This window comes from Hibiscus syriacus, unplaced genomic scaffold, assembly GCF_006381635.1.
Source record: "Hibiscus syriacus cultivar Baekdansim isolate YM2019G1 unplaced genomic scaffold, ASM638163v2 tig00004035_pilon, whole genome shotgun sequence".
NCBI classification, from domain to species: domain Eukaryota; kingdom Viridiplantae; phylum Streptophyta; class Magnoliopsida; order Malvales; family Malvaceae; genus Hibiscus; species Hibiscus syriacus.
Window position 1 is genome coordinate 902186 of NW_024061993.1, and position 12367 is coordinate 914552.

A 12367-nucleotide genomic window follows, 5' to 3' on the forward strand; every position below is an offset into this window, starting at 1 on the left:
GCTTAAGCGGATCGAGTTCAATTCAAGAGGGCACATTTCCATATGCCTAACACAGAAAAGAAATCCTCACGAAGACATCGCTTTCACTCCCACTTAAAAGGGAAAGAGCTCGAGTATAGAGCTTATGTTATGCAATGCAAGTGTTGTATGTGAGAATAAATTCTTAAACCTTTAACAAATAACCACACCAAAAAGTTAATCCTAATATATGAGAATCAATCAAATATAAACATTAATATACAAGGATATAAAATAAAAATTAAAAGAAATAAAAATATCATAAATTAAACAAAACTGAATTCTCAATTTCCAACTATATAGATAATATATAATCGATTTAGGGAATAACCAGCAAAGTTCTCAGCGGAGTCGCCAAGCTGTCATAACTGGTTTTCGCCTGGTACGATGTTTCTTGGCGCAAAGCAAGTAAATAAATGGCTTTCAATGAAATGTTTTGGAGTCGCCATCGACCTTTTGGGTTTGGTAGGTTGAATACCTAAAAATCACCTTTCAAAAGAGTTTTTAAGAAAATATCATTTAAAAGATAAATCAGTGTACGTGTAACCAGAAATTCATTCTTTTTATTAATAAAAGGGATTCGGGGTCGATTACGTGTGGGGAAGGATTAGCACCCCCAAAACGCCCAAAATTGGTACCCATCAATTATAAATTATCTCTAGTAGTGAAAATCTAAGAATTCAAATAAAAATTTAAGTTACGATCATATTATTTCAAATTCCATCTCATAATTTTATGTACCGGGAAATTCTAGGGAGAAATAGAAAATATTTCAATATTTCCAATCGAAGATAAAATAATCCATAAAATACTTTAGGACGAATATTTCTTTTTCCAATTTAAATAATTGAAATAATAAGAATATGATAATTCCTCCCAAGAACTCAAGATTAAAATAATTTGATTCAAGTGAAAGGAATATAACTAAAGTAAGCATATTCGATTTTTTTCAGGTTTTCTAAGTAGGGTATTTATTTATTTTAATATATCAGAATAGGACATCTAGTTACTTTAAGATGATCATTTCTCAATATTTAAAAATAAATAAATAATTACTAACCTTTAATCCAACTATGAAATCAGTCAAGTTATGCTTATGAGTCCTTCTTATATATATTCATGTGACTAAAATGAAATAAATAAAGAGAAATAAAATAAAGAGAAATATTTAAAGTACTAAATTTAAAGTATTGAAAAATAAAGGATAATAATAAAAATAAAATAAAATTGCAATTAAACAATGTCCAAAATAAAAGAAATTAAATTATAGCATCATATTCATAAATAAAATAATAATAAAATTAATTAATGACTAAAATGAAATAAAATAGAAATTAGAATGCAAAAATCGAAATAAAAAAATGTGACTAAACTATAAAAAATGCCTAAACTATGAGGACTTATAGGTGATTAAACTGCTAATTAGTGACTTAAGTATAAAAACACGCTAAAAATATAGAGACCTTAGTGTGATTTATCCCTAAAATTGAATTAAACTATTTAGTGACCAATACGCAAAAATGCAACAGAGATTAGAAGACTGAATTGTAGATTTTACTTAAAATAGATGCTAGAATACAAAGGGGTACTAAACTAAAGGAGCCTCTGCGTGAATAACTCAAAAATTTTATAAACTTAAAACTCATCTTCTTGCTCTCTTTTTCACGCAGTAGACCACACCAAAGCTTCCACCCAACTTATTTGGTCGGCCATCTCAATAACCCAAGGCTCTAACGCCGGCCACCGCTATAGTGGCCCACCCTAGCGTTCCGATCGATGATGGAAGAGAAATCCGACTAAGGACCAGCAACGAGGTAAATCCAATCCTACTGCTTTTTTTATTTAACTTGTTGTACTATTTTTTTAAATAAAATATAAAACTAAAAAAATAAACGAAAAAATTATGGAAGATAACAACCTTTATGTTTAGCCTAGAATTGATGGGAAAGGAGGAGAGCCTTCATTCTCCTGTTTTGTTGGGTTTTTATAACCCAAATTACATGTGTAAAAAATAAAAATCTAGTATTTGTTGTTGTTGTTTTCTGATTCGCTGATGAGGATGATGTGACGTGGATGGAGCGGGGAACAGCTGGTGTTGTTGGAAGCTACTGGAATGCTGCTGTGGTGGAGCTGCCAAAGTGGAGGGACAGTTGGTGTTCCTCTGGAAGTTGCTAGAATGGTCGGTTGGAGCTGAAACATGGAGCTGCGATCAAGGTAAAAATGGTGATTACATCTGCCCCTCTTTCCTCATAGTTGTAGAATAGGAATGGAGCAAAGACATAAAGCACCATTTTTAGCTTAAATTGTTCAAACTTCTGAGCTAAATGTTCTTCTCATTATGAACTTTTCGTTCACTTCGGATGAGTTTTTCTCATTATGAACTTTTTCACTGGGAATGGCAATCCACCTTCTTCTGCGATGGATTTGATTAAGAATGATAATGTTGATGTTGATTTATCTCACTCTGTGATAGAATCAAGCAAAAGGTTAAACAAGTTCTTCTCATTATGAATTTCTTTTTTTTCTTCGGATAAGTTCTTCTCATTATGAACTTTTTCCCCCATTTCGGATGAGTTCTTCTCATTATGAACTCTCCACTGGAAATGTCGATCCCTCGAGTGAGGGGTTGCTTATCCAACAGCATATGCGATGAATTGAGCTAAGGTTGAACAAGTTCTTGTCATTATAAACTTCCTCTCCCTTATCGGACGAGTTCTTCCCATTATGAACTCTTCATTGGAAATGTTTATGTTAATTTATCTCCTTCTATGATAGATTCGAGCAAAAGGTTGAATAAGTTATTCTTGTTATGAACTTCTTCTTCCTCATCGGATGAGTTCTTCTCATTATAAGCTCTCTACTAGAAATGTGGATCCATCGAGTGAGGGGTCGCTGATTCAACTCCATATGTGATGAATCGAGCTAAGGTTGAACACGTTCTTCTTATTATTAACTTCTTCTTCCTCTTCAGATGAGTTCTTCTCATTATGAACTTATTCAGGAAATGTTGATCCCTCGATAGAGGGGTCGTTGATTCAGCTCCATATGCGATGAATCGAGCTAAGGTTGAACATGTTCTTCTCCTTATGAACTTCTTCTGCCTCATCGGATGAGTTCTTCTCATTATGAACTCTCCACTGGAAATGTTAATCTCTCGAGTGAGGGGGTCAATTATTCAACTCCATATACGATGAATTTGAGCGAAATTAAATTTGTTTTAAGAAAAACTATCTCATGTGAGATAGAATTTTGTTTCGAGTGAAAACTGTTTCAAGCGATACAAAGTTTGTTTTAAGAAAAACTATCTCGAGTGAGATAAATTTCTGTTTCAAGTGAAACTGTCGCAAGTGAGACAAATTTTGTTTTAAGAAAAACTATCTCGAGTGACATAAATTTCTGTTTCAAGCGAGATAAATCTTGTTGGAAAAAAACAATCTCAAGTGAGTTAAAATTTATGTTTCAAAAATGTTGAATATGAAGATGATTGCTCCCTATTGTTGAGGACGTCTTGTTGTCTTTTAATCTCATTTTTTCCTAAAAGATCTGTAAAAAATGTATCTGAATGCAACTATCCTGAATGTCCTCATGAGAAGAGAAAATGTCCTTGAGAAAGACAAGATTTCAAGAGAAATTTTAAGGGTATCCTCGTGAGAGGAAAAATTAAATTTTTATTGCAAAAGATGATGGATGTTTGATGCAATGATGCAAAATCATGTATGTGTATGTCGATGCATGTTTTCTCGACTATGGGTAGTGAAGAGGTGCTCAAACAATCTTGGTTCTCTTCTTGATCTATTCGCCTTCATTCTCCTCTCACACCAAGGTGTACCATTACATTTGTTTGCAAAAAAATCTGCTTTTCTTGCTCCCTATCATTCAAATTCTTTGCCCTAATTTCTGATTCTGAATTTCTAAATCCGAGGGACCACTGTCAATTTCCAAGATACTCTTCAGAGAGATTGTTCTGTTTGAAAATATTTTCTTTCTTTTTATTTTTAAAATTCTGAAAATATCAAGTAGAAAAAATTTTGAAAAATGTTTAATCAAAGATTTTGAGAAAATATTGCCTCTTTTTAGGTTTCACAATTGACACAAATCATAAAACAAGAGTTCATTGGATATAAAAAGCATTAATTATGCTTTTAATCCTTCAATAAATTATAGTTATTTGACAAGTTTCAAGATCAACGCTATCTTTGAGAAATGATTAAATAAAGAAAAGATAAAATGTCTCAAGTTATTTTCTTTGGTCTAAGGTATGGTTTTCTTATTTCTTTGATGTTCACAGATCTGATGGAGTATCTTTGATGATCATCTACTGGATGTATTTTTCGACTTCCAGCTCTCATGATTACACTCGGGTTGTGCGATGCCTTATCAAGGGATTTGTGATCGCCTCCTATGCAACAACTGCACCATCTTTATATTCGAGCCTCCTTTTTAGGTTTTCAACTCTAGTCCTCCTTTGGTTTCAAGACATTATTAAGAATTTACGTCTTGAACCCCCTTTGTTATTTTTTTTTCTATCATGCATTAAAGATTTTAGAAAACCTTTTTGTAAATAAAAGATTAATTCTGATGGGCGGGATGAGATCTGAAGATAGTATATTCTGTTTAGAAATCCATGTATGATAAGAAGGGACTTTTAAAGTACGCAATGTAGGCCATGGTTCACAGTTATGAAAAAAATGGATAAAAGGCCCAAACAAGTGTTTAAGGGTTATTGAACCAAGGATTAATTCACTCTGATGCCTTTAATCTTGTCTTGCTCAATTTGAATATACTCGTATACGTCATTTATTTTCTCTAGATGCTCCATGACATTCTAGTGAACTGATTCTAAAATGAATGTGCTCGATCAATCTCATGGTTTGAAACTCGATGCCTCATTTGAGTTGAGGGACTCTTTGCATGTGCTTCTTGTCCTCTTTTTTTTCTTTTCTTTTCTTTTTCTTTCTTCTTTGCTTTTTCTTTCTTCTTTGTTTTTTTATTTTGTCTTTTCCTTTATCCTCGCCTTGATTTGTTCTTCACACTTTGCATTTGGTTCACCTTTCGGTATCTCATGTGCATTGATGATCTTTGCTCATACGAGCAGATTTCCTTCACCTTGCCCCCTAATGTGGAGGGTTATCCTTGGTTAGGGTTGAATTAGAAGAAACTATCATTCATGCTCAAATGGGGACACAAGGGATACATTTTCTCCTTTTCTAAAGGGATAATGAAAGAAAAAATTTCATCATTTCATACACAGAAGTCCTTGAAGAAAAGATATCCCCAGGGGGATAGATTTTCAGGATTAATTGTATTCACATGAAAACAATATAATTAATGCATGATAGAATTATTTTGATTTAAGTTTTTCATGCTTCTTGCTCCCAGTATGCCTCAATTGTACAAGCTCAACTTTAGAAAATTGATACGAAATGTCCCACGTTGTCTTATTGGAAGAAGGTTTATGTTCAAGTGAACATCTTGTACTCAATGTCTTCAGGTTTTATTGGTAAAAATGTTAGCTTTGCATCTAAGAAGATAATGGTGTGAATTTAATGGCTCAAAGAAAGTAAAGGGTGTGATTTTTGTCTTGAAAAATATGAAAGCAATATTTCAAAGTCTCAAAGAGAGGGAATGTCAAAATTTGGTTCATTTGTAATGACCATGAATTATTTTGGGTAAAGAATCAAGAGATTTTATTTCTGGGGTTTTAGACAAGATAAGAAAGGTCAAATCTTGTCATATGTAAAAAATCTACAATACTTGAAGCATTAAGAGACTTCGTAATTCATTTGATATTCAAATAAACTAAACTTGTTCAATTATTCAACCTTAGAAGGTAGCATAAGTTCAATCAATAAAAGATTAAGAAGATATGAAAGATAGAATAAAAATGATTTCAAACAAAACAATGCTCTCAGTACAAGTGGTAGGTGCAATTCCCCTATCCCTCTTCGATTGTCTATGCTCCTTAATCCATTAGGTTTTTGATCTTGTGCTTCAGTGCCCCATAATTTTCAATGAGGTTCCTTGATCTTCAGATTGTGATAGTGTCATGTCCATATCTTTCAATAATTTTCTAAGAACGAATGGGGTGACTTCATCTCCCCCCAAAACCTTTATCATAAGATTCTTCGCAAGTTACTCTCGGGACCCTTGATTAATGCATGTTGGGATACAATGTACACTATGTAATGTGCAGTGTGTATATGCTAATGCAAAGATGCATATAAAAATGCAAAATGCGAGATGCAAATGCAGCAAGGAATTGATCCTAAAATAATTGTTCCTAGAATAGTTCTTGAAAAATCGACAATGTCTCTGTACACTGGGGAAATGAAGATCTGGTCCATCTGTAAGTTGCCTAGCTCCTGCGAGCATCTGGGTACTTTATCATGTTCAAAGCTTCTACCTTGTCTCTTACTTTCAGAAGTCTTTCGAGCTGGTTCATGATCTTCAACTGTTGGTTTTGGCATTGAATTGTCTCGAGTCCAACTTGTTACCTCAGCATGAAATTGTATGGATCGTCTCTTTTATAGATAGACTCCCTCTAGCTCCTACTTCATCTCCTATTTCCAGAAATCTTTCAAGCTAGTTCATGATCTTCAACTGCTGGCTTTAGTGTCAAATCGTCTCGAGTCCAACTTTTTACCTCAGTAGGCAGATGTCTGGTTGGTCTCCTTGGTAGGTAGGCTCCCTCTTGAGGCTACTCGATCTACGTAGAGCATTTTGAATTTCTACCGATCATAGAGAAAGGCATTGTTGTGGTATTGTTTTTCAAGAACCTTCCAAATGATTAGTTATTTAGGGATCGATACCTTTGAATGATATGTTATGTTCATGCAAAAATGCAATAATAGCAGACAAAAGGAAATCAATATTAGTAGAAACAAGAATAATCAAGCCAGTTGAAATGATTAGTCAGAGAAATGTAATATTAACAAAAATAATTAAATTCGACTCAAAGTTGAGACTGAAACATAAAGCATATAAAGAAAATTAATAGTCCTAACATCATGCATTCTAGTTCTCTTAAGGTATCTGCATGGCTCTAGAGGGGTAGGCTTGCTACATTCTCTGTATGAGGTTTGGTTCTAAAAGTAAAGGTACTCGAATTGTCCTTATTAATGCCCCCTTGGGCGAGCTAGACCCTCAATCCTCACACATTATAGGATTAAACGGATCGAGTTCAATTCGAGAGGGCACATTTCCCTATTCCTGCCACGGAGAATAAATCCTCACGAAGACATCGCTTTCACTCCCACTTAAAAGGGAAAGAGCTCGAGTATAGAGATTATGTTATGCAATGCACATGTTGTATGTGAGAATAAATTCTCAAACCTTTAACAAATAACCACACCAATAAATGAATCCTAATATCTGAGAATCAATCAAATATAAACATTAATATACAAGGATATAGAATAAAAAATTGATAGAAATTGAAAGAAACATAAATTAAATAAAACTGAATTCTCAATTTCCAACTATAGAGATAATATATAATCGATTTAGGGCTTAACCAGCAAAGTCCCCAGTGGAGTCGCCAAGCTGTCATAATCGATTTTCGCCTGGTACGACGTTTCTTGTCGCAAAGCAAGTGAATAAATAGTTTTCAATGAAATGTTTTGGAGTCACCATCGACCTTTTGGGTTAGGTAGGTCGAATACCTAAAAATCACCTTTTAAAAGAGTTTTTAAGAAAACATCATTTAAAAGATAAACTAGTCTACGTGCAACTAGAAATTCATTCTTTTTAGTACTAAAAAGGGATTCGGGGTCGATTACGCGTGAGGAAGGATTAACACCCCCACAATGCCCAAAATTGGTACCTATCTATTATAAATTGTCTCTAGTAGTGAAAATCTAAGAATTCAAATAAAAATTTTAGTTACGATCCTATTATTCCAAATTCAATCGTATAATTTTATGTACCAGGAAATTCTAAGGAGAAATAGTAAATATTCCAATATTTACAATCGAAGAGAAAATAATCCCTAAAATACTTTAGGACAAATATTTCTTTTTCCAACTGAAATAATAAGAATATGATAATTCCTCCCAATAACTCAAGGTTAAAATAATTTGATTCAACCAAAATGAATATAACTAAACTAAGCATAATCGATTTTTTTTTCAGGTTTTATAAGTAGGGTATTTATTTATTTTAAAATATTAGAATAGGGAAACTACAATGAACTGCCTCCCTACATATCATTGTGAACTTTCAAGTATCATAATGAAGTGATCGTGAATCAATACAATTAATTTCATACTACCCACCCAAAACACTAGCCCTGCAATATTATGCTTCCAAAACCACATGAATAGAAACAGAAGGAGTTTGATATGTAGAAAAAAAACATTCTTCACATACTAGAAATGCACAAACTAAGTCAGAGGAGAAGACATCTCGAGTTCATCGTCCAATATCCCATTTGATATACTTGGTTTTTGAAGAGAATCTATCCTACCGCGTTCCAAGGAAGTTGCTTCATATCCTTACAGAGTTAAGAGAATCAAAGATGAGAACTATTGAAATTTAGGCACAAAAACAATTCTCTGCATTGAAGCTTTTTGCAACATTTTCCAGAAACTTCGGTAATGAGTAAAGAAAATCAAAATTTACTAAAAAAATAAACATGAAAAGAAACATCTTCATTGAATTTATGAAAAGTGATAAGACATAAGGGAAACATAATAAGATTTCATTATAGTCAAATATGTTTAGAAATAGATATGTCTCTTTTCTTTTTGTGGATATATCTTCTTGCCCAGATGTGATAGATCCAAATTGATTTTTTCGCAACAGACAAGGTCTACAATGTAACATAAACAAAAAATTCAAGTATACCGAGTGATTAATAAAAATAACCTTGATACACAATTCCTTCCTATTGTTTACAGTTTTTTTGTGGCCATCCTATGTGTTATAGTTGAATGCAAGACCATTTAGATCAAAAAGGGAAAAGATGTTCCAAAGGAGATGTAGCCTTCTTTATCCATGGCTCATTCACTTCAAGAAAATGAAGAAAAAGTTGTACATACTAATGCCATTTTATACGCAATCTCCATGACTATTACACATCCTGCAGCTGCCATTAAATGTCTTGGAGAAGAGAAAACCATATGTAACCTATGAATAGATGAAGTAGTTGCAATTATATACTAGTCTTACATTGTATTTAATCCAAATGCTTAAAGCAGAGATAAATGGAATTTACCTAAAATTACCATCAACAGGATAGCACACCTTCCGTCTTTTTGTTTTTCAAAAAGAAAAGGATGACTAGAATTAGTGTATGCATAACCTACATGAAAAAAAGGATGCTATAGAATTATAAAGTAGAATACTCTTTCACTTGTATTTTATTGATTAGTATAAAGGAGTATATATACAACTCTAATCATGTTAAACTATGTAACATAATATATTACATTAAAGATAATTAACCTAATAATTAGCCTAACAATTAGCCTAAGAAACTATAACACTCCCCCTCAAGTTGGATCATAGATATTAATCATGCCCAACTTATTACATAGATAAGTAATTCGAATTTCGTTTAGAGCCTCTGTGAAGATATCTCATAGTTGTTCTGTAATGCCCCGGATCCCAGGTTAGGAGTTTTGGGTTTTGGGCTAACACGAGATAGGCCTTGGATTAATTCCCGAGCTTGTAGGAAGCTTTGACCCAATTTGAGGTGGATTTGGGCTTGAGTTAAGCCCAATAAGAGTAAAAGGATATTTTTAATTTGTAGCCAAAATCATAGGGACTAAGAAGGTAATTAGACCATGGTTCAAATGTAAACTGAAATTCTTTAATTGCAGGTGATATCACGTCTGAAAATCAAGCCTTATCTTTTCTTCACCTTTTTGTTCTTCTCCAAAACTCCTTCTTATTCATCTCCTTCCTTTTCTTTTAAACAACCAAGCTAAATTAGGGAACTTTAGTTTTTTGCCAACACTTTTTAGTAAACCAAGGTAAGCAGTAAATTACTCTAATTTTAAGCTTCAATTGAAGCTCCCAAACACAAGGTTTGTCCATGGTTTGCAAATGGGTTTTGAGGGGTTTAAGGAGCATGAAATTTCAATCTCGATTATAGTGATTTCTAGCTTTAGGGAGTGCTTTTAAAAACCTTCTTGACCATTAAAATCAGTTAGTAATGCATCCTTTGATTTTTGTCTAGTGAGAGAGATTGAAGAAAGCTCTAAGGCTAAGGGGAAGGAGAAACTTCCTTTGGGTTGAGATTTGAGCACCCCAGTAGTCTAAACACTTAGGTAACTCACTCTTAACTCATCTATACCATATCTAGTTCATCAAGGTGAGATTTGGTAAGTAGCATATGCTTGAAGCATTCATGGTAGATTGTATCGTTTGAGTGTTTTCAGTATGTTTACATACCTATTATGACCTATATTATCACATAAAACATCTAAACATCAGTTGGGGACCACAATAGGGTATTTGGGTAAAGAAATATATGATTCTCGTGCCAAAACAGTGCACCCAGCAGCGACGGTATCGATACAGTAAGAACAGTATCGATAATGTTATTCATCCAGGCATAAATTAGGCAGTTTTTTATAAGGGTAGTATCGATACCAGGTTAGGAGTATCAATACTCCCCATAGGGGTATCGATAATGGGGTATTTTTCAAAACATTGAACCAAAATTTGGTATTGATACTCAGTCAAGTATCGATACCCCATCACCTTAGTATCGATACTCATATGAGGGTATCGATACTACCTTGATCCAAAAGTCACATCATCTAGGGGGTATCGATACTAATAGGTGAGTATCGATACCAAATGTTTAATATCAATATTGAAGGGTCAGTATTGATACCCACAAACATATTTGGATAAATAATCTAAGGATTTAGGGAGGAGACCTGAGGTACCCCAAATACACTCTAATAACAACAAATAAGACTTCAAGAAAAAATAAAAATTAATAATAGAACAGCAAAAACAATAACATGTAGGTTTACTGTTGAGTCAATTGAAAGGATGAAAATAGCCAAGAAGAGGTGAATTGGTAATTAAAAATTTTGGTGGAAGCTTGAGAGAGAAATATAAAATTGAACACAATAATTTAGAGTGGTTTGACTTTATCAACCAAAGTCTATATCCACTACCTTAGCTATCCACACTAAGGATTTCCATAAATTCACTAATTTGTATCAACCTTTGAGGATAAGGTTTAACCTTACAACTCCCTCAAGAATTATACCCCAAATTCTTGAGACACCCTCTCAAAGAGAAAATTACAAATTGCAATCTTATAATTAAAATCCTCACTAGGAATGTGTTTGCACAATTCAAAAACAAATAATAACACTTGAGAAATGAATACAAATGAGTACAAAACGTGTTCTTTGAAAGTAAAAGGAATATTGAAGAATGTTGACTTGATTTGGCTCAAATTTGTTATTTTTGGCTTTCTTTTTTTTTTTTGTCTTCACAAATGACTTGGGATCTTGTTTTTATACTTCATCAATCAATTCCAACCGTTTGAGTTGTTGTGGGAGTGAATAGAGTTGTTGGGAGGTAGTTTCCTGCATTAAATGTTGTCAAGAAGCTTGTAGTATCAGTACTCTATCTCTCAGAATCGATACTCCCTGCATTAAATACAAAAATATGATTATTGGGAAGCTCTAGTATCGATACTATTACAAGGGTATCGATACTGCTATATTCAGTAGTATCGATACTGTATAAGGTATCGGTATCATTTTAGTATACTAGAATTTTGACATATTTAAAACCAAAAGGTAGTATCAGTACCACCACTAAGAGTATCGTTAATACTATACTATGTAGTATCGATACTATATATAGTATCAGTACCATTTTAGTATTCTGTTTTGACACACTTGTATACAGTATCGATATTGCCTTAGCAGTATCAGTACTACTTCATCTTGGACAATATCGATATTTTTCTAGTATCAATACTTCTTGAACAATATCGATATTTTTCTAGTATCGGTACTACTATGCTTAAAAATCATTTTTGACTCGATTAAAATTTGAAACCCTTAGTAAAAATTATTTCAAAAATATTTCCAGTATAAGACTCAATTTTTCAGTAGAGTGAGTAATAAAATTGTCCTTTTAACTTTAAAGAATAATTTATATATTCGAATGACTGAATCGAATATAATCTTAAAATTTGTAAAAAACTATTTAGAAATTTTTGGTATATCAAAATGTCAAAGTGTTTCCAACATTCTCCCCCTTTTTTATATAACAAAATATTTAAGAATTTTATTATTTTCTTAAAAACAATACTCCCCCTTACTCTAACATTTTCCCCCTTTTTGTTAAATCATAAGGATGCAAATTAGAA

At 32.9% G+C, this 12367-nt stretch overlaps 1 pseudogene; it reads right to left on the bottom strand.

Annotated features, from left to right (window-relative positions):
- Positions 1-9026: 9026 nt before the first annotated feature.
- Positions 9027-12367, bottom strand: part of LOC120187087 — a 58984-nt pseudogene continuing 55643 nt past the window's right edge.